This window comes from Mus caroli, unplaced genomic scaffold (assembly GCF_978045245.1).
Source record: "Mus caroli unplaced genomic scaffold, Mus_caroli_1 scaffold_20, whole genome shotgun sequence".
Lineage (NCBI taxonomy): Eukaryota > Metazoa > Chordata > Mammalia > Rodentia > Muridae > Mus > Mus caroli.
In genome coordinates this window covers 8,084,250-8,107,594 of record NW_028227275.1, presented here as the reverse complement: position 1 = coordinate 8,107,594, position 23,345 = coordinate 8,084,250, and the positions used below count along the sequence as shown (strand labels likewise).

Here is a 23,345-nt window from a genome sequence, read left to right as displayed (position 1 = left end):
GTTTAAATACCTTTTTAAACATTTATGGAAATATAGAATTTAAGAGATAATTTTGCCTTATAAAATACTTTATTTTTGGTTTTGTACCCTTTAATTTTAATATTATTAATACTATTTACTTCGGGACTGAAAGATTCCTAACAACTTAAAAAGACTTAAAATTTACAGTTGTGTTTGCATTGCATGTGCCCATGAATATATTTGGGTGCTGTATGCCACTGTGCATGTGTGGAGCACAACTTGAAGTCTCTCTCTACCCTTTGGGCCCTGGGGAGTAGACTGAAATCTTTTGGTTGCTAACCCCCTATTTTTGCTGGCCTTCCTCCCATTATAACAAAAACAGTTTGATTTGTGTTTGATTCTTTTATTCCTACCGAAGGCTAAAAGTGTTGCAGGATATTTGCTCACACCACAAATGCTGAGATTGTGTTGTTTACTGAAAAAAAAAAAAAAAAAAAACCAAACCTGTTTCTTGTTGTGGTATGGCTCAGCCCTTAATATACTCCTTTAATCTCTCTGGCTGGAATACAGACACACCCTTGGTACACACCTTTAATGCCAAACCATAAAGGTAAAGTCAGTTTGTAGAAGGAAGCACTTGTGGTTGGAAGCAATGTCTGAGGGGCAGACAAAGTGATGAATCAGAAGCAGAGTCGTGAGATGCCCGACTCTACAGGAGAGGGACTGGAAGCTACTTAAGAGAGCAGTGCACAGAGGGCGGATGTCGGGCGGTCCTGGGAGAGTTACCAGAACAGGGTGGAAAGAGAACAAGAGCAACCCAGCGCTCAGAAAGAACTAGAAAGGGTGAGGTCATTCAGCAGCAAGTCTCAGCGTCTGAAAACACTGGAGGTCTAGATAAGGTGGTACAGAGTCCAGAAGCTTCCTGGACAGCTCAGGTTAGCAAACAGGCATTAAGCCTTGGAGACAATTGTATACGGGCAGATAAAAGTTACTATTACATAAAAAAGTAATTGTAATGAACAGAATTTTAAAAACTGGTTATGGCCTAATTTTATTATGGAAGTACCCTTATGTACTTCATGTGTGCTAACACATCCCAAGATGACTATTCTGCCATCCCTTTGAGAATGGCAGTTGCACATAGACTGCAGAAAGGGTGAGCTTCCTGGCCCTCCACAGAGGATGTGTATGAGCCTCCGCATCGAGGAAGGACAGTTGCTGTTGTGACTAGCAAGTGACTCACTAACACTCAGAACACTGTCCTGTATCAATGAACCTCTTTCCTTTTGTGTACTGAGATGAGGAGAATGGAGAGGATGTTTTAATTATGTGTTTCCTAAAATTGGGCACTGTGCTCTGGGACTCAGCATGGGTTTTCTGTGGCATAGCCAGAAGCTTAAAATACAGACACAAGTATTTAGTCTTAGCACTTGGAAGGCAGAGGCGAGTAGATCTATGAATTTGAGGCCAGCCTGGTCTACAGAGTGAGTTCCAGGACAACCAGGGCTACAGAGAGAAACCTTATCTTGAAAAACCAAAAAATAAAAATAGGTTAAAAATGAAGCTGCAATCTGTGTTCACCCCAAGGTTTTCGTTTTAATGGTGGCTGCAGCAGTGGAACTTTTGCTTTTAAGATTGTTATCTGCATTTTCATTAAAGTTTGGATGTTGCTCTGATGAGTCACACACAGTGATCACATGAAAGAAAACAAACTTGTTTCTGAGCCCTGTGAAGGCAGAGGGCTCGTTCCTCAGGATGCCACCAACACAAGAGGGTATTACTGGCGTTCAATAGAAAATATAAGTATACTCGCTAAAATGAATAATTTAAATAGTTTTAAAAGAATCTAAACTGAAGCTAAAGTATTGATGAAATGTATGTGTGCATGTGTAGAAAATTTGAACCCATATAATCAATTTTAAAAGGTATAGATTTGGGCTGGAAAGACACATCATCTCAGAGCACACTGGCCTCCTCTTTCAGATGATCTGGACTCAGTTCTCAGCACCCACATGGTAGCTTAAAACTGCTTGTAGAGTCCTCTTCTAGCCTGCATGGGCAACAGGCACATACATGGTACACTGCCACACATGAAGGTAAAACACCCATACACTTAAATAAAATGTAAAAAAGATAGTGTTTCATGTTTAAAAAAAGCTGAAGGGAGTAGGAGGGAGGTGGGAGTAGGGATTGTGTGTGATTAAAGGTATATTATGTGCATGGATGAAATTATCAAAGACTTTAAAAATACATAGAAACCTTGCATGATTATAATAATGTAGAATTACTGGTGTCGCTCCCTTTAAGCGTATTTGTGCTTGAGATGAAATGATCCTCCCACTGAGGTGACCTGCATTTAGTTCTTTTGCCTCCTGAAGAGACTGTTCAAGTCTGTGCTGTCTCCTCCTTCAGGAAACTTTATATACAGTGTCTTTTTTTTTTTTTTTTTGTCATTTCCACCTTGCTATGAATTAAGAAGTTATCACTTTTATATGAAAAGGAAATGTCCCAGCAGTTCTGGCACTTGCTGTGAAAGGGGATGATCTTGGAACAGCCTTTTCCCCCTGCCATGTATCCCATGCTGCCGCTCCTTCCCCGTGCTGCTGCTCCTTCTTGCTGGCGTGTTGTCTGTGAATCGGCGACTTCCTGTTTCAGAGCTAGCTGTTTGTGTATCAGATTCACACTGGTGAGTCCTGCAAGGACTCGTGCAGTAGTGGTCTGCTGCACTCTGAGGTAAAAAGAGAGTTGGGAAAAAGACACTGAAAGAAGAAAGACGTATTTACAAGTATTTTTAAGGCATTTCCCTTAAAAATGTCCACAACTCTGTCTTGTAAGCATGCCTGCTTGTGCACATGACTGTTTCCTTTGTTTGTATGTGTAATCACACTCCTGCCCATGCACTTAGGGTCTTTATACACAAGCAGATTGTTTCTAGTATCCTAAATTCCTTCTAAAGTGGCGCTGGGGAGTACGCGTCTATATCACTGTCAGTTATCGCTGGCCCAGCGTGAGCGCCTTTTGCACATGTTGCTCTGGTGCCTAGAACACTGTGTCAGTGTTTCTTTGCTTCACTGACTTTTCTTTGAATTTACTGTTGTAGGACATGTGAGTTACAAAGCATTTTAATTCCATTTTAACTCCATTGCCTGGCATCTAGATCAAGCCCCTTGTCTGTGAGTCACGTCAAGGTCTGTGAAGGGCAAAAGGAGAATTCAGATTTCTAAGTTAGACTCTTGCCACGAAAACAACTTTGAGAAGAGGCAGACTATGTATTGTGTGTACAAGGATGCATGGAGGAGCTAAAGCTACTTGGCCGTGCTTGCTATAGCCTGTTTATTCTAATAGCACAGCAAACACACCAGACCCTTGGGGGTCTCTATGTGAGAACATGGTAACTAGAGGCTACCTGTGGACTTCTTAAAAATTGTCATTTAGAGACTTGCTGATAGTTCATCAAAGAGGCCCGTGTGGGCGGACCGTGAAGGCCCAGGTCAGAGGGTGAGTGTGCGGAAGTAGGAAGTGAGGTCAGTAGAGCTGGGGCTTGGGAACAGTTGTGCGTTCGGATGCTGCTTCCTGCCCAGTGAGGAGAAAGTCCTGGAAACTCGCTCGCTGTTGGCTAAAGAGAGGCCTGTACGCTTGACGGGTCGCAGCTGTGTCCTGTGCGTGGTGTGAAAATGTGTTTGCTTCCCTGGTCAGTTAGCTTTTCTGATTTCCTAATACATTAAAGTTTATTCCAGTGCTTCATGGAGCAAGGGCTGGATTTGTGCCCAGACAGATGTTAGTATGAACAACAGCTAAATAGTAGGTTGTAGGCACACACTGAATTACAAATGGGGTTTGTGTGTTGTTAAACTTGAATGTGTGTGTGCGTATTGGTTTTACTTTTCTCTGTATAGTCCTGGCTGTCCTGGAACTGATATGTAGTTCTAATTTGACATTTAATTCTCACATTTAATTCCAAGCTGGCCTGGATCTCAGAAATCCACCTGCTTCTGCCTCCTGGGTGCTGAAATTAAATATTCATTCCATGGCTGGCTTTAAAAATTAATTTATATATCATATTTTAAAGCATATGCGTGGTTTCCCTGCATGTGTATCTGAGTACCATATGGATGAAGTTCCAGTGGAGGCCAGAGAGGGCGTCAGAATCCCTGGAACTGGAGTTGTAGAGAGTCGTGAGCTACCAAGTGGATGCTGAGAACGGAATCTGGGTCCTCTATAAGAAAGAGCAGCCAGTGCTCTTAACTTCTGAACCATCTCTACTGAATTTTCTTTTTTCTTTTTCAAGAAAATGTTTCTCTGTGTTGCCTTGTCTATCTTGGAACTTGCTCTGCAGACCAGGTTAGCCTCAAATTCAGAGATCCACCTGCCTCTTCCTCTGAGGTATGCATGTATCTCTTTCTCTCTCTCTCTCTCTCTCTGTCTGTATATTTCTCTGTGTGTATCCCTCTTTCTCTGTCTCTCTGTATATCTCTCTGTGTGTATCTTTCTTTCTCTCTGTCTCTCTCTCTTTCTCTCTCAAAATACAGGGTCTTACTATGTAACCATGGCTGTCCTAGAACTCACTATGTAGACTAGGCTACCTTTGAACTCAGAGATCTGCCTATCTCTGTCTCCTAAGTGCAGGGATTAAAGGTATGTGCCACCATTTCAGTCTTAGAATAAAATTTTAAAACTAAGTCTTAGAATAAAATTTTAAAACTAAGTCTTAGAATAAAATTTTAAAACTAAGTCTCAGAAGTACATGGATGCTTTAGGTTAGGCTACTACATACATGGACCTCCATGCCTAGATTATTTCTGGTTTTTTTTTTTTTTTGTCATTTTGTTTTGTTTTGCATGTGTGTGTGTATGGATATTTTGCCTATATTGTATATCTGTATCACATTTGTGCCTGGTACCCAGAGAGGACAGAAGAGGGTCTTAGATTCCCTAGAACTGAAGTTGTGAGCTGCCATGTGTGTGCTGGGAAATGTACCCAGGTCCTCTAGAAGAGCAGCCAGTGGCCTTAACTGCTAAGCCATCATCTCACCAGCCCTTATGTATTATTCTTAACATTGTGTATTTAGCAGTCTATTTGCTCTTGACCTCAGCTCTTCCTCACTGTGACTTTCTTCTCCATTCACCAGATTGTTTTGTTGAATATAGTTCTAATCTGACATTTAATTCTCACAGAATTTGGAATTTTTGTTATTCCTCTTTAGTCTTATTTTGAAGTCTGCTACAAGTGTGTCAGTTTCTTGTAGGTAAGATGTGCCTCTGAGCTTCTGATTTGTTCCCAGCCATGTTATCCTTGACTCTGGCTTCTCCCTCATCCCCTCTGTTAGTTCTTTTGGAGTTACTCTCTCCGTTTCATATCCTGTTTGATCTTGTGTTGTTTGCAGTTCTTGGAGAGGACGATGGGGTTTTGTTTCCAACTTCCAACAGGAAGTTGGAGTCATGAAGAGTCATATCACTAGTTAACAATGACAAAGACCCAGGCAAGCTGAGGCAGCAGCATCTCAAGTCCCAGGTAGGCCTGATTTAATGAATGAGACCACGTCTGACAAACGTGTGTCTACTAGCACAGGGACAAAGGAAATGTTAAAACAGGCAAACAATCAAAACAGAGGCAGGCATGGTAGTACATACTGTCTGCTCTGCGGATGGGGCATGGCTGAGACAGGAAGCCAGTTTTGAGGCCACCTTGAGTTAGAATAGCAAAACTGTTCAAAACAGAACCCTTTAAACACTTTAAACCCAAATGAACAAGCCTTCTGCTCCTTGTCTTCCCGAGAACAGCGAGTGGAAAATGGTGGAGCTTTTCTAAGACCCTGGAATAGGTCTTCTGTCTTCCACAAGGACTTTTTAAGCTTTCTATCTGGAATTTACAGACTAGGTGGTCCAAAAGTCTAGGCCAGGAGAAGGATCTATTGTCTCAGACAGCTCATGGCAATCTGACATACCCTGCAAAAGGGAAGCAGTCTCCTTTCTAGAAGAGTGCTGTGCTCAAAACAGACTGGTTCTAACCCTATCAGGGGCAGCCTTCTGCCATCCTCAGTAATGAAAATTGGTAATTAATAACAAATAGATAGATGGCTTAAGAATTCCCATAGCTAGAACCCTGTCAACTTCAGAACTCAGAGTGACAAAGCACAAGTATGCATAAAACATAAAAAATGTTAACATAAAAAATGATCTAAAGCACACATGAAGAAAGAAAGAATTTTTGCATTCCCTCCTCCATTTGTCAGTTAGAAGGATACAGCTCCCAGTTCCTGGCTGTGCCTGAGCCCTTATCCTTCTCTACAGATTAGGCAGTTTATATTGGGATGCAATTAAATGTCTAGGATTTCTGGAAATGACTCTAGAGTCAGACTTACTTTCAGAGCCTGATTGTGTTCAGAGGTGGAGCACTTGCCTGGGTTCCGTTTCCAGCCCTCCTCACCAAACCAAACCAAACCAAACCAAACAAAAAGCACTGCTGCCGGACTTGACACCGGAGGAGGTCAGAGTGCTTTCCAGCATCAGCGACACTTTTTGTTTTTAGTCTGAGCAGAATGTTAGTGCGAGAGCCGCTTCTGCTTTCCATTCACAGGTTGGTTGGTTGGGGATGCTGTGTGTGTGTGTGTGTGTGTGTGTGTGTTCCTCTTGTCAGGCACGTGACCTCAGATATACTAAGTAGAACCCTTTACCATGGAGCTTCACGTTTAAAACCAACTCCAACGGTAGCTTGGGCCTTCTCTACCCACCCTCTGTTTTGTCACGTGCTGTATTGAAGCTATGTGAATCAGTTTAAAGGAGTCGAGAGAGTCGGTGCAGATTAACGACTTGGCAGCTTGGAACCCGGCAAAGCCAAGTTCTCCTTATCTTGAGATATATTTTACATGCCTAGCCATTGAGACTTGCTGTTTCTATAAGCTGCCAAATTTAAAATCAGAACCAAAAAGTTGTGCTTACCTAGATACCCCCAAATTATTTTCAGTATGATGTATTTGGGCTTTGTTGCTTCGAGAATGGCATAGTTCATGGGAGTAAAAGTTTTATTTTCATGAAATAATAATGTCCTGAATTAACATAGACTTTTACTTGTCTCTAAGGTCTCAGTTTTTCATTTTCCTCTGTGAGACATACATGCTGCCTTTATGAAATGCTAAAAATGCTGTTATATCTGCTTTGACTCCCTTTATCCTAGTTCTGTGATTCAGTTGTTCATTTTTCACATACTTTTAAAGTGATATACAATCAACTTGTTCTATTCTAAAAACTCCCCTTCTCTTTTCCTCTCTACTTGTAGGATTGTGCAACCTTTCAGCTAAACAAAACCAAAATTGTTCACTTGCTCAGGGTCCCACCCCTTGAAGTCAGCCGCCCAGCTCCTGTGGGTGTGGCCCACCACACTCCATCTTCTTATCTCCTGCTACCACGCTGGTGATCACCACCCTCTCTCTGCCTTTCTTATACCACCCAGTTTGTGTACCGCCCCAGAAGCAGTTGGTCTTGTGGCTTGGTTTTTCTTCTGTGTATTCTGAGGAAGTTACTTACACGATGTCTTAAAGATACGTGTGTGTCGTCGAGAAATTTCTGCCCAGGATTAAACTTTTCTGTGTGAATATTTCAAAAGGCAAGTTTCCCCCCTTGTTAGAGCGTACATTTTAGGTGTGAACTCACAAATGTGAATCAGTTATGAATGACTTTTGCCTGTGCAAACTGTTTGGGCTCCAGACTTGGCTCTGCCCCGGGATTATATGGTTAAATGCAGGGGAGGTTATATTGAAAAGAACCTGGCAAAACCTCTGAAGAATTCACATAATATCAATAACTCCACCTTAGTTTCTCTCTTGTTAGAGACATGATTTAGTTATTTTAAATCATTTTTTCTCATGGTGCTATGCTGCAAATGATCATTATGTTCTTTAACTTCATTAAAATGGGGAGCACGCATATTCTCTGTGTGAACGTAGATATTAAATGTTCATCTCACAAGTAACTTGGTCAAAATATTTAATCATCAGGAATTTGACATAATTCCTTTCAATTTTGCAAGAGAGTTCTTTTCATCCTTTTAGCCCTCACCCCTTTTATTTCCAGAGCTCAGTGTCAAATGAAGGCCTTCCTAGGGCTGTGCCTGACACTCAGCTACATTCCCAGCCCACTCCAGATGTTGTTTTTCCCAGTCCACAAAAGTGAATTGCTTAGGTGTTCTGTCAGCATCTTTCCCCTTCTCTTCAGCCCTTCCTATAAAATGTAGCCTCTTAGGCTTTATACCTGTAAGGCCTTCAGCCTGTTGACTTATCTGCTTTCCTGCATTGAGTGTGCCTCAGTCTCCTGAACTTGGGATCAACCTGCAGCCTTCCTGTGCCCCGTGAAGTGCCGACAGTGTGGCAGACTACAGTTTGGCCAGCTTAATTTATTAGTTACCTAGCAATAAGTAATTCATTGACTGAATTATTTGTATGTCATTGTTTAGCCCAGGGTAAAAACAGGAATTGTTCTCAAAAAGTGTGTAAATGGCTCCTGGATTTCTTTCCTTAGCATGTAGGTCAAAGGTTAAAGTAACAATATAAGCATATGACACAGAATTGTGCAAGTTGCTAATCCAGTGTGGGCTCCTTGTAAGTGAAATTTTACAAACCACGATACACTGTTAACCAGTGACAATTTCTTTAGCACCGATTGCAATAGCACATATTTTAGTGTAAAGTAATGCTATATATAAGATACAACTTTAAGAAGTATATTGTCTTTGCATGTCTTTTCCCTCCCCCTCTCATAGCCTATATGCTTTTTAAATCAAGTTCCAACATAGATAGGATCCTGGGACCTTTCCTGCTGGGTGTTTTCTCTGAATCTCTGATCCATGCTTGGTACCACAACAATACACAATTACTGCTGTCTCGGAAGTTACCTTCTCCTCGTATACACTAAGTTGATAATATTTTAGGGTCAAGAACACTCTCCTTTTGTTTTGTTTTTGTTTTTGTTTCAGTCTCTGCCATGAGACTGTGGTGCATAGTAGGTGTGCAATAAATTGTTGTTAGCAGAATAAATGAATTCAAGCAGAATGTAGAAACAGTATCTTATTGGTGAATTGATTTACCAAGTTGGACTTTACACATAAGTGTTAAACATCATGTCAAAGTGAGCGCTTGGTAAGTAAATGTAGATTTACCATAGAGCAAGTCGATACTTTAGTAATGCCCAGAGACAAAACTCGCATCAGGGCTGTGTTTATAAAACATTGTTGTTTTGTTTTGTTTTCCGCTCGTGCTGCCAGTTTGCCCAGTAGCTGACAAAGCTACCAGCTATAGAATGGGAAAACACCTCAGGATATTTTTAGCTAAAGTCAGAATTATGCATGGGCTGCAGAATGAGGGTGGAGATGTGAGAAAGTGTCTAAGCTCTCTCTGTCCTCTCGGGAAGAGCACAGGTCAGCACCTGAGGACAGCACGGAAGGAGGGCGCTGCTTGGTGAGTTGTCAGTATTGGAACTTTCGCAGTGTGCCTCACAGAAGGTTGAGCAGAGTCCCACAGAAAGGCGCAGGGCAGGTCTCTTGTTCACGGCCGGCCAGGTGCATTTGTTTTTGTGGTTCTGTTTTGTCTGTTATCTCATCACCTGGGAGACTTAAGCAGAAGGATAAAGAAGTCATTGAAGTCTGGGTCCCATAGAGACTTGGACATCAGTCAGGACTACGGGGTGAGACCCTCCAGCTCAAAAATGATAGTGAATCCCACTCCGAACCTGAGAAAGCCTGGACCAGTACTCTCTCACTAAGCTACATCCCAGGCTCTGTATTTTGTTTACTTTATTCATAAATTCACTTATTTTGTGCAGCAGAAATTAATGTAGGACTTTGTACGTGCCATGCAAGTCTCTTAATACTGGAACTTAAAAACACTTCTAACTCAGCCTCACAAGTAAATAAGCCGCTAGACCTATGATCTTGGGGTATTTTTTAACAGTATATAATTTATTTGCTCTTCTCTTTTATTTCTTGTCTTTAAAAAAAAAAAAAAAATGTGTGCTTGCACGCATGCAGAGGCCAGAAGAAGGCCTTGGGCTCTCTGGAGCTGGAGTTCCAGGTACGTGTAGCTTGGGTATGGACCTGAACTTGAGGCTGCTGCTGGAGGAGCAGCTTACCTGCTGAGCTCTCTCTCCAGCCGGGCCTGTCTTCTTTTCCTCTGTAGTCTTTGTCATCATTGCTTTCAAAGAGCCAAAGCCTGCTTTGTTGTTGCACCTCAGGTTTGGCAACCTGGGCGATATTAATACAATCTTACTAGTTTAACTTTTGTCTGAAAATGGGGATGACAGCTAATCTCTACAATTAATAATTTGCAAAATATAGCTGTCTACCTTGGTAGGCTTGTTTTGTTATGGTCCAGGAAAAGGGCCTGTTTTAAACATTGATCATCTTTCATCCATCCCTAACTTCCTCTTTTAGAATTGCTACATTTTAAAGCCTCCGAGTGGTTTGTGTTTGTTCTGTTTTGAGACAGGATTTTATTGTGTAGCTCAGGCTGTCTAACTCACAAAATCCACCTGCCTCTGCCTCCTAAGTGCCTGATTAAAGGTGTTCATCACCATTATGTCCTGCCTGCTTTTGAATCCTGGATTCTCTCTTTTAACAATTAGTAGTCTACCAAAGCATTGCCGAGCAAAGGGCATCAGTAGCATCCATAGCATTTGTGATAAGTGGCCCTGCCTTTAAGTTGCTCAGCATCAGATATGCCAGTGAGTGGAGAGGCGTGAATAGACGTAAGGAGTGCCATGCTGGAGGTGAGCAGAGGGCGGTGAGGCTTGAGGCTTTTCACTGTAGAGTGGCTGCTTTCCTTTGCAACCCATCTTCCCAGGATGAGTAAGTAAAACCTTTGTCTTCCCCAGATGGGAAATTAGAGGATGTGGCAGAGGTTTTGTCAGACAGGAGTTTTAACTCACAAGCTCAGAGGGGTAACTTGTCTTCTAAGTTACCAAGGGTTGCCTTGTGGTATCGCCCCTCTTGAGAAACAGAAACCCTGAGAAAAGTCAAAGTTTCTCCTGAGCCCCACCCTCACCCCCACCCCCACCGTTCAGAAGCATCTCTGACTGGAGCCACTGACAGCAGATGGCTCTGTGAAGCTGACCCCTGCCTGGAGCTCACCGCTATCAGACGTTGGCTTAGGGTACCTTTTGAATTTTACTCCCTCAGCTAAATCTCTTGTACAATTTGTCCCCCAAACTGAGCTTTCTTTAATGGGGAGTCTAAATATAAAATAGGCCTATTGTAAAAATGGCCTATGATTTATTACTATATTATTATTATTACTATTACTACAGGTTTTATGGGGTGGTTTCAGAGATCAGAGAGTAACTGTAGAAGTTGGTTCTCTGCTTCTGCCCTGGGGCCCAAGGAATCAAACTCAAGTCATGAGGCTGGACAGCAAGCCCTCCACCACAGAAACTTCTCACCTACCCACAGCCTGATTTTTTTATCCAATTCCACTGGTGGCACACCCCTGCTTGCTTAACCTCTCTGGTTCCAGTCTCTGCTGTAGGGTTGTATGTGAGGCACACGACAGGCTCCCTTGTTTTGGTGGCACTCCTCTGATGACATCCTGTGTGCTCATTTCTGTGCCAGGCCTGTCACTACACCCTGCTGTCTTCTGACGTCTCATCTTCTGCTGGCACCTTGCCTTCTCACTGAGTGTTCCACCTTAGTTAGTTTTTACAATGAAATAGCAAAGATATAATTAAGATACAAGGGACTAGAGAGATGGCTCAACAGTTAAGAGCATGCCCTGCTCTTCCAGAGGACCTCAGCTCGGTTCCCAGCAACCAGACTGGGCTGTTCCAGTCTGCTGACAGCAACCATTTGTAACTCAAGCTCAGGAGATTTAGAGACCTGTCCTCCACAGGCAACTGCACACATGTGTACGTACACACGTACAAGCACATACACATAAAAACAAAATAATAGATATAAAATTAAAAATTATAGTAAGCTAATTACTGGAAACACATTTTTAAATTTCCTATCAAAGGCCTTCATGAAGAGTCTTGTTAATGTTAGTCCAGCCCATAACCTGTCTTTAGTTTAGTCTGATAAGCAGCTTACACAGAGCCAGCTCTCCGTAGCCATCGTGTAGGTGGGGAAGTTCCTTCCCCTGGGTATTTTAAGCTAGGCTGAGTGTCCCACAGAGCTGGACCTTGCCAGACAAAGGTTTTCGCTAATGGTTATACCATACTTCTAGAGGTAGTGTCACATGAGCAAAGATAACTCTTTCTCCCTGTATGTTTTCAACTAGATGACATTTACCGGGAAGGAAAAAGGCCCATTTTTGATAGTGTATTCTATTTTCAGTCTACCACATATTTAAAGTGCATTCATTTAACAAACAAAGCTCCAGGCTTCAGGACTTGAGTTGAGGCAATGTGTTTATTATGCTCGCTTGAATTCTGGTACCAGACCCTGGTCAGGGTGAAGGGGCAAAATGAATACCCCATCTATATTATGTTTGAGCCTGTACCAGGGTTAGGAGTAGCTGAACTCTTAGGCAGCTGACCTTGATTGGGAAACAGAACAGAAAGGTGAGCGCCCTTAGGATTAAGATTCAGTCAGAGAGAGTGGGTTTCTCATTTCAGTAAAAACAAAACCAAAAACAAATAAAAAGCAAAAACAACAATAAAACTAAAATATATTTTAGTTGTTATGCCTCTTTTTCTTTTCACTTTCATAATAACTAGTCATAGCCATTTTATCTACTGAAAATTAATTTATTTTATACATGAAAATATAATATAGCAATGGTCTGTTACAAGATTGAAATGACAAACATTTAAGATAAAGTGAGAGCTGAAGGGCAGAGAGAGGGCACAGGCTCCTTTCCTTTCTAATTTTTGTCTTATGTGTCTTACTGGTTGCCTGCATGTGTGGCTGTGTGAGCGTCAGGTCTTGGAGTTACAGACAGCTGTGGACTGCCATGTGGGTGCTGGGAATTGAACCCAGGTCCTCTGAAAGACCAGTCAGTCCTCTTACACACTGAGCCATCTCTCCAACCCTGAGGGTAGGCTCCCTTTTGAGTTATATGATCCCACACTGTGGTTGTTAAGCCCTCTGGCATTCAAGATGCTTTCACTAAAATCCACAAAGCTGATGAGCGGAAGGAAAGAAAGTCCCACTCCTTGACCATTACCCTAGAAGATTGGATCTGTAAATATGTTAATCTTTGAAATGACAGACATATGTGCATGTCAAATAATGTCTGAACTAACTAGAAAAACTTGCTTCACTGCGTGATTGTGGTATAAGTACCATTTCCTGAGAGCTTTTACATTGAACGTTTCCAGTGTGTCTGTGTGTGACTGTGTGTGTGTGTGTGTCTGTGCGTGTGTGTGTCTGTGTCTGTGTGTGTGTGTCTGTGCGTGTCTGTGCGTGTGTGTGTCTGTGTGTGCGTATCTGTGTCTGTGTGTGTGTGTCTGTGTCTGTGTGTGTGTCTGTGTGTGTGTGTCTGTGTGTGTGTGTCTGTCTGTGTGTGTGTGTCTGTGTGTGTGTGTGTGTATGCAAGTAAGTATTAACCTTATTTAACTATGGGCCATGTGGGTTCCGAAGAATGTCACACCTTGTCTATGCCAATAAATCAGTGTGTCTATTCTTGTTACTAAATATGATGCCATTGCCAGATTTTCCTCTCTGTTGGAAGGGTAACACTCAGAAATGAGAATTTTTAAAATGTATTTCTCCTCTCTGTGATTGGGGTACTTTTGAGTTTTTAAAACTATGAAATAATAATGACAAGCCCCAAGAAAACAGAGTCTGGATTTCATTTTGTCTCCTGACTGTGACCTTAGGCACATTCCCGACACGTCACAGGCAGCTCATGTCTCTGGATGGTCAGTATCAGTTTTCAGTCGTTGAAAGCCCCAAAAGGAAACAGACTGATTTTCCACGCACAAACAGCTGGGCAGCTGTGGATGGAATTAATTGCTGATATATATTGGCTGCTTTTTTCTTCTCCTGTCATTTCCTTTGCAGCTGTGAAAGTGAATTTGACTTGAAAACAAACATTTCCAACAGTGTGAATCCAAAAGTATTAAGAGAAGATTCTCCTGTAAGTAAGAAAAGCTGGCACCTTTGGGCTGTGCAGTCCTGGGTGCTGTGATAAGGGACAGAGGTTGGTAGCAAGCGACTCACGATTACACAGATGGTGGGCAGTAACTAACCAGGGGCCTGCACTGTGAAAGGAGGTTGGCATGGTTACCGTTTCATTTCGGGGTGACCTCATAATCCCAGAAAGGCTAAGGCAGTGAATATCCCCTCCATCACGTCCTTAAAGAGAGGGTTCCAGGCCACCTCTCAGAATAGTAAGATGTCCAGTATTGCGTCGTGATTTGTCCTTCCAATATGAGGGTATAACCGTTGTGGACAGTAATAAGACATTGTTCATTAAACATTTTCCTGGGTTTCTCTCAAAACCTTTTCTGTTGTTTGTTTTACATTATATGTAAATAATTCATGGCAACATAAAAAAACATGCTTGGATATTTTAATCAGAGAAACTTATTTAATTGTATGATTATAGAATAAAAAACTAACTTGAACCTCTGAATGCATGTGTGCAGAAAGTGGTATTTGTTCAAAACTAAATAGTTATTGTTTAAAAATAAATGTAATACTGAAAATTATTTTAAAAGATTTTATATAGTACTTATATTTGTATTCTATAGAAAATCTTATTTGAAAAAAGTCATATAATAAAATTTTAAACTAAAATTCTTCTAAAATTTGTTAGTAGATTATTGTGAAAAATTTTGAAGTATGATTTATTTTAGTGATCATCAACAAAATTATTTTCTCTTTTATGTACACATTCAATGACATACCAAAGAAAGTCCATAAATCACATCCTTTTTCCTTTATATATTTTTAAAAAACAAAATTTATAAGCTTTCTGGTAACCCACACCTTTAAGCCCAGAACCCAGGAGGCAGTGTCAGGTGCATCTCTGAGTTCAAGACCATCCTGTCTAGAGAATGAGTTCCAGGGTAGTCCAGGTTACTCGTAGACACCTTGTTTCAAAAACCAACCAACCAAATAAATATTAAGATAAAAATTAAACCAAGAATCTTTTTAACTTTCCATGATTCAGGGTATTTAATTCTGGGGACAAAAGACATTTGTGAGCTGCAGAGGTTTCTCAGGTGTGCAGGGGTGGAGTGGGTCGATAAGGCTGATGCTACATGTTGTACTGTAGATCGTGTGGCAGGAAGCAGACACTAAATTATCCTTCCATGTCATTTTGTGTGTGGCATTTAGTGGATCTGGGTTTGCCTGAGGTCTTCAGAGCCATAGCAGACAGACATTTCTGACAACATCCATTTGGAAGAGAACTCTAGAACATGGCACCTCTGTAGGGATGAAATATCAGTATCTGGTAGGTCAAAAACACACCAGATTAGGGATCACATTGAGTTTATTTCAGGAGAGTTGTGAAGCCTTTCTAATTTTTCTTTTTTTCTTTTTTCATGTGTGTGTGTGTGTGTGTGTGTGTGTTTGCATACATGGGCTCATGTATGGAGGTCTGATGACAACTTGTAGAAGTCCACTGTGTGTGTTCTGGGAATTATACTAAAGTCATCAGAGTTTTAGCAGCAAGTGACCCTACCTAGGGAGCCATCTACTCAGTCTGACATCCTTGTTTTGAAGACAACTCTTGTTAATTGGAAATGTAATGCTTTTATTGTTTTGATGTTGCTAAAAGTAGAGGATTGGTAAGGAGGAAAAAATAGTTTGTGTTATGTTCAAGCCCCCTAAAGTAATATTCTAGAGCCAGCGATGTTTCTGACACCTTGAGATATGTTAAAAACTGCTGTTGCTAAACTTAGAAGCTGGCATGGTTGGACTTCCTTGACAGTAGTTGACTTCCACCCAGCCGTGTGTGGGTTGAGCGGCAAGGGCTGCCTAATGAGTCTATCTCTTCTCAGCAAGAAATGGGCCTGTCGCTGATGCCACGGGGCAGGAAAGCTGATCTGCAGACATGGACTTTTCCTGTCTCTTTGAGAAGAATTAACCAATGAATTTTGACTCTGGGGCCCTGGAAAATGCTGTGGCAATATTAATGTGCAGTTTGCTCTGACTGAAATCTGTCTGGGTGTGTTGTTTCCCCTAGAGTGGGCTCCACCCTTGCACTAACCACATTGTGTGCATATCTTGCTGCTTAAAACAAAGATCATTTTTAGGGCAGCGTTGCATCAGAATTGCCACACAGAAACAAGTTTCAGAAATGTGCAGCGGCATCGGGGGTTTTGTAAGTAGTGGCTTGTGTATTCTATTACCAAGAGCTCCTAGCTAGGTGGCAAAGCTGAGGAGGTTGGCTAACCCTGTGCCAGTCACCAGCAGCACGCTGTACTTGTCTTGGGAAGTAAGCTGTGGCTTCTCACTCAGCTCATCATTTTAGGTCATTTGTCTGCTTTTTCTCATGCTATCGATCTACTTGGTCTGGCTTTCAACTCTTTGTGGTTATCATTGACTATTTAAAGGAAGGAAAATACTAGTACTCTATACCAAGTGTGCAAGTGTCTAACATTAAAGTGTTAACAGAAGGGTTTTGTACTGAATTTATTAGTCACTTTTACAGCATAATTGGGCAGTACTGCATTTCGAGACATCGTGACATGAACTTTGTGTGTAAGAGTGGGTTCATTGAATTAAAAAAAGGCAGCCTCTAAAGGGCCTTTCTTTCTGTCATAATGATGCTTTGTCCTGGTGCTGTTGGGTATTTGTTGGAAGAGTTGAGGGGCAGGCTGCAGCCCAGAGTTCTGTTCCATGCCTGGGCAGTTCTGTCGGTTCCGTGCCTCTGTGTTCTCTCTAGAATTTGTGATGTGAATGGTGAGTTGAACTGTAGGAGAATTATTGTTCAGTGAGGTCTGTGTTGAGCAATTTTTTTTCACCCTCTCTTCTCAGAAGTCTGGGTTTTGTTTGTAGCTGGATTTTCAATGCCTATAAAGTGTTCAATTATGTACTGACCGAAGTGGGCATGTCGAGAGAGGCTGGGGTTTGTGATGTGTCTCTGTGTTATTGTTCACTATGTCCTTTCAGGGGTAGACACACCCATTCAGTGCAAGCAAGTTTAACAGCCTGCCCCAGTCAAAATCATATTCAGATGTTGAAACCGGCAGATTTCTGTAGAGCTTTTGGTGTGACATTGTGTCATCTTTTTTGTTCTTAAACTTCCTGCCAACACCTTGCTTCAGCTTCCTCTGTCACTTGTTTGTAAGTTAACTGTCTTCTAACTTGGCCAGAAGGGAAGAATAAAGTAAGCCTGCTGTCACTGAGAAGGCAGTCAAGAGATGAGCTTATGTTGGACATTATGTTCTTCACCTGTGAAATTAGGAGTCCGGGTTAGCAGTCCTAGATACTTCCCAGGTTAGAGGGCTCTAAATCTCTTTGTAATGAAAAACCAGAAACATCAATAGAGAATGTATTAGAACTGAGCAAAGATTATTTAGCTCACAATTTAGGTTCATTCTTAAAAATGACAAGATTACTAAAGCCCTGCATTAGATGTAGCTTTCAGGAACTTAAAGACATTTGTGTTCTAGTATCTGGGATGCTATATATCAGCTCACCCAGGAAATGGATTCCAAGTAGAAATGCAGCCGGCTTGTCTGGTGTAACTGTGCGCCTTCCTTGAATACCTTCTGGACTCAGCCTGCAGTTGCTGTTTGTATAGACTTGACTAAGTATCTTTTAAACTTTCCTCCAATATATTTTGTATTGAGACCCAACCCACATATGTATCACTTTATCTTGGTAATAAACTTTTCCTGTAATATAGAAAACAATCTAGTATTTTCTGTCTCATTGTGAAAAGTGTTGAGTCTGCTGACCCACTATGCTGTGTTTTACCTGTGGGGAAGAGCATTGGACTTCAGCTTCCACAGCTGTGCCAAAGCCGAGCCTGATAGCCAGTTTATTGTTAACTGTGAAATTAGATTATTTTAAAATGTGTTTTTATTTGGGACTTTTATTTAAAAATCAATAGTTAATATCTACTAACACTCTTATTTTTCTTAAAATTATATAATTTAAAAAGAGAATAGCGTAGCTATTTTTACCAGGCCCTATATATACCTATCCCCAGACCTTTCCTGTTTGCTGTAGGAATACTGGACATATTTCTCCTCATTCGTGCCATACCTTGTTCAGGAGAACTGACACACACACACACACACTCCGACATGGGAAGGTTGGAAGGTCTTCTCTAGAGAAGTAGCTATGATGGGCAAGTGTGGCTAGGCCTGCGCTGGGGGAGTTCCTTCATCTTCCTCACCAAGAAGTTGCTGCCTGGGCTTTCAGTTCCCCTCTGCTCTGGTCCGGTACACCTTGTTGTTGTTGTTGCTACTGCTGTTCTATTATTGTCAAAGAGCACCTTGGATTTGTTTATATTGCTCAAATTTGTAAAAATATGAAGAAATATAAAAGCATATTTGACAGTTTCTTTATTACTAGTCCCCTGAACCAACCTCATTCCCAAGGAGTTAGATGACTTTTTAAATTCCGTGTCAAATGAGCCATACATACATATTATGTGTTTAGCTCCTACTTGGTGAGAGGCTGTCTAATGAATGCTGTGTTGTACTTCAGTGTATGCTCAGATGGGCTCTTGACCAGTCGTTCTTGTTTTGATGGTATCTGGACCATTCTAGATTGCTTCCATAGATTCCCTCTGTTGGAAGTGCTTTTTGTTTTGAGACAGAGCCTGTGCGCTGTAGTGAAGAATGACAGTGCTTCATGAAGCAGATCCCTCACCTACCTTCCTCACCTGATTCGACATCGATGAGTAGGCCTCGTACCCAGCCACGCATGAGAGGATACGAACTGCTCCGCAGGAGAGAGTTCTCAGCACAATAGTGGAAGAATGCTCGATTTGAAGCCTGGTAACTGGTTGACTGTGAGATTATGGAATTAGGGTCCCAAGTCGCTTCTTTTTATCCTTTTTTATCACTTGTAAGTTGAGAGGCTGGATAGATGAATTTTAATCCTCCTCTGACATCAGTATGTATGTAGTCTTCTGTTGTACTGATGATTTAACTTAAAGGACCCAAATTATATGATTTCTGTTATTGAAATTTAACATCATTTATATATATGTATATCAATCATATGGTCTGTACTTTACCTGAATATGGCCTAAGCTACCTAAAAGTGCAAGACTGTAGAGGGAGCAGTGGCTATTTTTCCATATGTTACAGAAGCATTCTTTTCTGATGGTTCTTTTTCAACAATGTAAAGCCCATCCCAGAAGTAATGCCACATCTTTTGGTCAAACATTGAGAGAAAATTGTGAATGATATTTGCTTTAAGTGGGTCTTGATAATTTCAGTGAGTCCAACCTTTAGGAGATAATCCTAGGACTTCTTTTTTTTGGGGGGGGGAGGTCTCCAAGGGCCAGTATGGTGTCTTAGAAGGCATTTGCAGCAAAGCCCAATGATAGCCTGAGTTCAGTTTCCAGGACCCACGTAATGGGAAGAGAAATTCGAACTGAAAAGAGAGGAATCTAGACGGGGCGAAAGAAAGAATGGAGCCAAGACAACAAACGTTCTGATCAAGGCTCAATTTTACTATTTTCAGACACTCAGTTATAAAGGAAGGGGGAGGGAACCCAGCTTCCCGCCAAGTAACTCAGGGTCCAGTAGCAGGACGAACACGTGTGTGCCTCCAGGCAGCAAAGGTAGGTTCCAGCAGTAGGCGTGGCAGGACGAATGAGCAGGTAGCTCCACCCTTGAGCAAGCAGGTTCCAGGCTGGGGGAAGGGAGGCCACACCCTCCTACAGGTTATCCGCTGGCCTCCACTGCACAACGCACAGCATGCTCTGTGTGCGCTGGCAAATGAACAGTGGGACTTGTAACTTTACGAGTTGGCTTCAGGCATTTTGTTGAAAATCCGTTCACACTTTAGCCCTCTCACTCTCCCCTTGCCTCTTGAATGCTGAAATCGGCACTACTTGACACCATCAGTTTTCTGCTTTAGTGCTGAGAAAGCAGGCTGGGAAGTGACCTGTACAAGGTCATCCTGCCACAACACAAGAGTTAAAAGGTAACAAGGTCTGGGAGTTCTGCTGTGTCACACATAAGACAGTCAGTGGTGCCTGCTTCAGTTGTCATCTCATGCTTGAGTTGGACAGAGAAGCAAACAGCAGCGAGAACTGCATCTGCAGTCACTGCTGCATGGTCAGACATCTCTGAAGGCCTGGAAGTTGGGGGCTCTCTATTGTGTGCTTGTTACACTGGCTTCTCTGCAGAAAGCCTGGTCTGCCTTAAATAAGTGAGTCTGCTGTTTATCCAAGTAATGGTAAGTAACTACTATTTTTACTGAGCAGCATATAAGTACAGCTGTATTACTGTCCTACGTATGAGTACCCTGCAATCTCCTGACTAGTCCTCTTTCTTCGTTTTTGTTTTGAGATGGGTCCTCACTGCGTAGACCAGGTCTGCCTGCCTGACACCTCATAACCCTCCTATTTCAGTCTCACAGATGCGTATCATAGGTGTGTGGTACCACACCTGACTCTTATTTCTCTGTTGTCTATTATCAGCTGGCTTGTGGACATTAGCAAAGAGCTTTAGTTAAACTTTGAATTTGTGAAAATACATGAGAACAGTTCGTTTTCAGTGTTTTAAAAGAAGGCCATTGGAGCAGTGTCAGTTACTGTCAGCACTGTTGTGTCCGTGGATCTGCTGTCTTTATTAATCAACCTCTCGATGAATTAAACAGTGTTGTGGTCCTTGAACTAATCAGTTAAAGCTGTTTTCCCAATTAAAATATCTGTCAGATAGGAAGGCTTGCTGCCATTCTTGTGCTTCAGACATGATTCCTTTAAGCAATGCTTCTATGAAATCAAGGCTTGGAAATGCTGGCGCTGTGTTTTGAGGACTCTCTGATAGCTTCTTCGTCAGTTCATCTATTGTGACATTTTCAATGGAGGAAGTTCCCCATGGTTGTGAATATACAGGATGCTGCTGTCTACAGGATGTTGAACAAACTTTGCTTAAACATTTGAAGCTGTTTCAGGAAAACAATTCACAGACAGCAAAATGGACAAATAGATAACGGTTTGAGCTGAAGCAGAAATCCATTTTAAAGGAGAGGGATAAAGAAGAGGAGGAAGGAAAGGAGAGAGGGTAGGGGAACAGAAACGGACGCATCATCGCTGCTCGCATCGCTGCTCGGGTCTGACGCAGGTCTCCCTGGAAGCCCAGTGTTTGCCTGCAGTCCTGTGACAGTGGGAATTCACTTCCTATCAGGAAATGCTGATTTTCAATGTATTATCTTGTTGAGACAACCACAGTGAACAATAGGCTATTAACATTTTAGAACAACAAGTGTCATGACTAAGCCAATATTTGCTTTGTTTTGAGTATTTTTCTAAAAAAAGCTTTGGCTGAGCTTCAGAGTACATCGGACCATCAATAACTGCTGAACATAAGAAGAGTCTGACAGGTACCAAGAACGAAGCAGAGAAGGCTGGAAGCATCAGGAGGGACCTGAGCGGGCTCAGTCTGCTCCTGCCTCTGTGGAACCTCAAGAGTGCATCACTTCAAATCCGTCTTTGTGGTGTGAAGACTATCGCTCAAAGCCTGGTTCGAATTTCCACACACATCATGAAAGCAGGGGAAAGCCTCAGATTCAGTTCTGTTTTGAAATGGCATACCCTCATAAGTGCTATTGCTTCCAGTTTCACAAATTTACAATTAAACGTGTGTGTGTGTGTGTGTGTGTGTATGCGTGTGCATGTGCGTAAATGTAGGCTAGAGTTCAGCATTAGGTATCTTCCCATATCACTGTCCACCTTACTCTTTGAGGCAGGGTCTCTCAGTGAACTTGGAGCTCACTGATGGAGGAGGCTGGCTGACCACTAACACAGTCGCCTGCCTGTCCATACACCTCCCCCACTGCAGTGGTTTGGTCACAGCTGTGTGTCTCATGGCCTCTTTGTAGGCTGGCGGCCCAAACTCAGGTCCTTGTGCTTGTACTGGGGCACTTCACACACTCAGCCATCTTCCTCTTTAAAAAATGATTTTTTTAAAAAAATTATTTATTATATGTAAGTATTGTAGCTGTCTTCAGACACTCCAGAAGAGAGTGTCAGATCTCATTATGGATGGTTGTGAGCCACCATGTGGTTGCTGGGATTTGAACTCAGGACCTTCAGAAGAGCAGTCAGTGCTCTTAACTGCTGAGCCATCTCACCAGTCCAAAAGGTGATATTTTTATAGTATTGTTTGTTTCTGGCCTCAGCATATGTAATAAGTATAGCTTTTTAAAATTAAAAATTGCTCTTTTCACAACTACATGCTTCACTTTAATTACTTTGTAGTCAAATTAATTAATTTCAAATGTGAGTCACAGTATTTATTACCTCAACCACCACGGGCACATGGTCAATTTGATCAATCTTAAAGTTTGCTGTAAATCTGTCTTAGTTTATTCTTAGGTAGAGAGCGTGCAATATTATGGGTCAGTGGCCCTATTGAGTAACTTTTCAGTGCATAATAAAGAAGTTGCTGGTCCAGTTTCTCTACAGACGAGACAAAGTACTTTAGGAACAGTGGAGTAGAGGAAGGCTAATTTTTGATGGGGAGAAATGAGTTGGCTTTGGATATGATCTCAAGACAGAGACTGACACCCAAGTAATACAGATAAGAGGGGAGAACAATCTAAAAGTCTAAATGTTGGGAGAAAAGCCACTTCCCACCAAACCTAAGAGTGATAGGCCTTCGAAGTCTCTTAAAGCCATTTTTCAGAGCCTGCATGTTATTTTAGATCATACCAACACTGCTACCATGACTCCTAATATTTTGTGTGTGTGCTTGGTTTTGTTTGAGACAGTTTCATGCAGCCCGGGTTGGCCTGGAACACACAGTGCCAAGAATGGCCTCAGACTTGTGATTCTAGCTCTGCCTCCCAAGTGCTGGGCTTCCAAGCATGTGTGCCACCCTACCTGTTTCTTATGCTGAGGACTGTGCCCTGGGGTGGGGGCGGGGGTGCACCAGGCTTGGGTTCTGTGACTGAGCTACATCCCTTGCCTTCTAAGTTTGTTGTTTTGTTTTGTTTTGTTTTACAGATGGGACTCCAAGATGTTTTTCTACCTTAGTGGGAGGATCTAGGGAAATAGTATTCTGGGGAAAAAATTGTAACAACTGGCTCGTGCTTCTCAGTAGCGGCCAAGAACCCTGCAGCGTTAGTGTTCACATCGCCGTTTAGATATTTAGATTAAACTCGGCAGCCTTTTCACAAGAGTATAGCACTATTCCTTGACATCTAAAGTAGACACAACATGGTCACCAAACTCTGGAAAACTACTTAAATCACTAAGCCATGAAGATGGCTTTTTCTTTGACAGTAACGTACTTGATGTGGACTGTAAGTCC

At 42.0% G+C, this 23,345-nt stretch overlaps 1 protein-coding gene across 8 annotated transcripts in view; it reads left to right on the top strand.

Moving 5' to 3' along the window:
• The window catches only part of Add3 (adducin 3), a 103,572-nt gene that overhangs the window by 35,109 nt on the left and 45,118 nt on the right, over nucleotides 1–23,345 (top strand). The window contains exon 1 of one of the 8 annotated variants that reach the window (XM_029472370.2): nucleotides 13,923–14,023. The exons of 6 other annotated variants lie outside the window; for them this stretch is intronic. The gene's annotated coding sequence lies outside the window, so the exon portion shown is untranslated. Of the gene's footprint in view, nucleotides 1–13,922; nucleotides 14,024–16,122; nucleotides 16,220–23,345 lie in introns of those variants that run through there. One more of the 8 variants, XM_029472368.2, reaches the window with a different exon arrangement.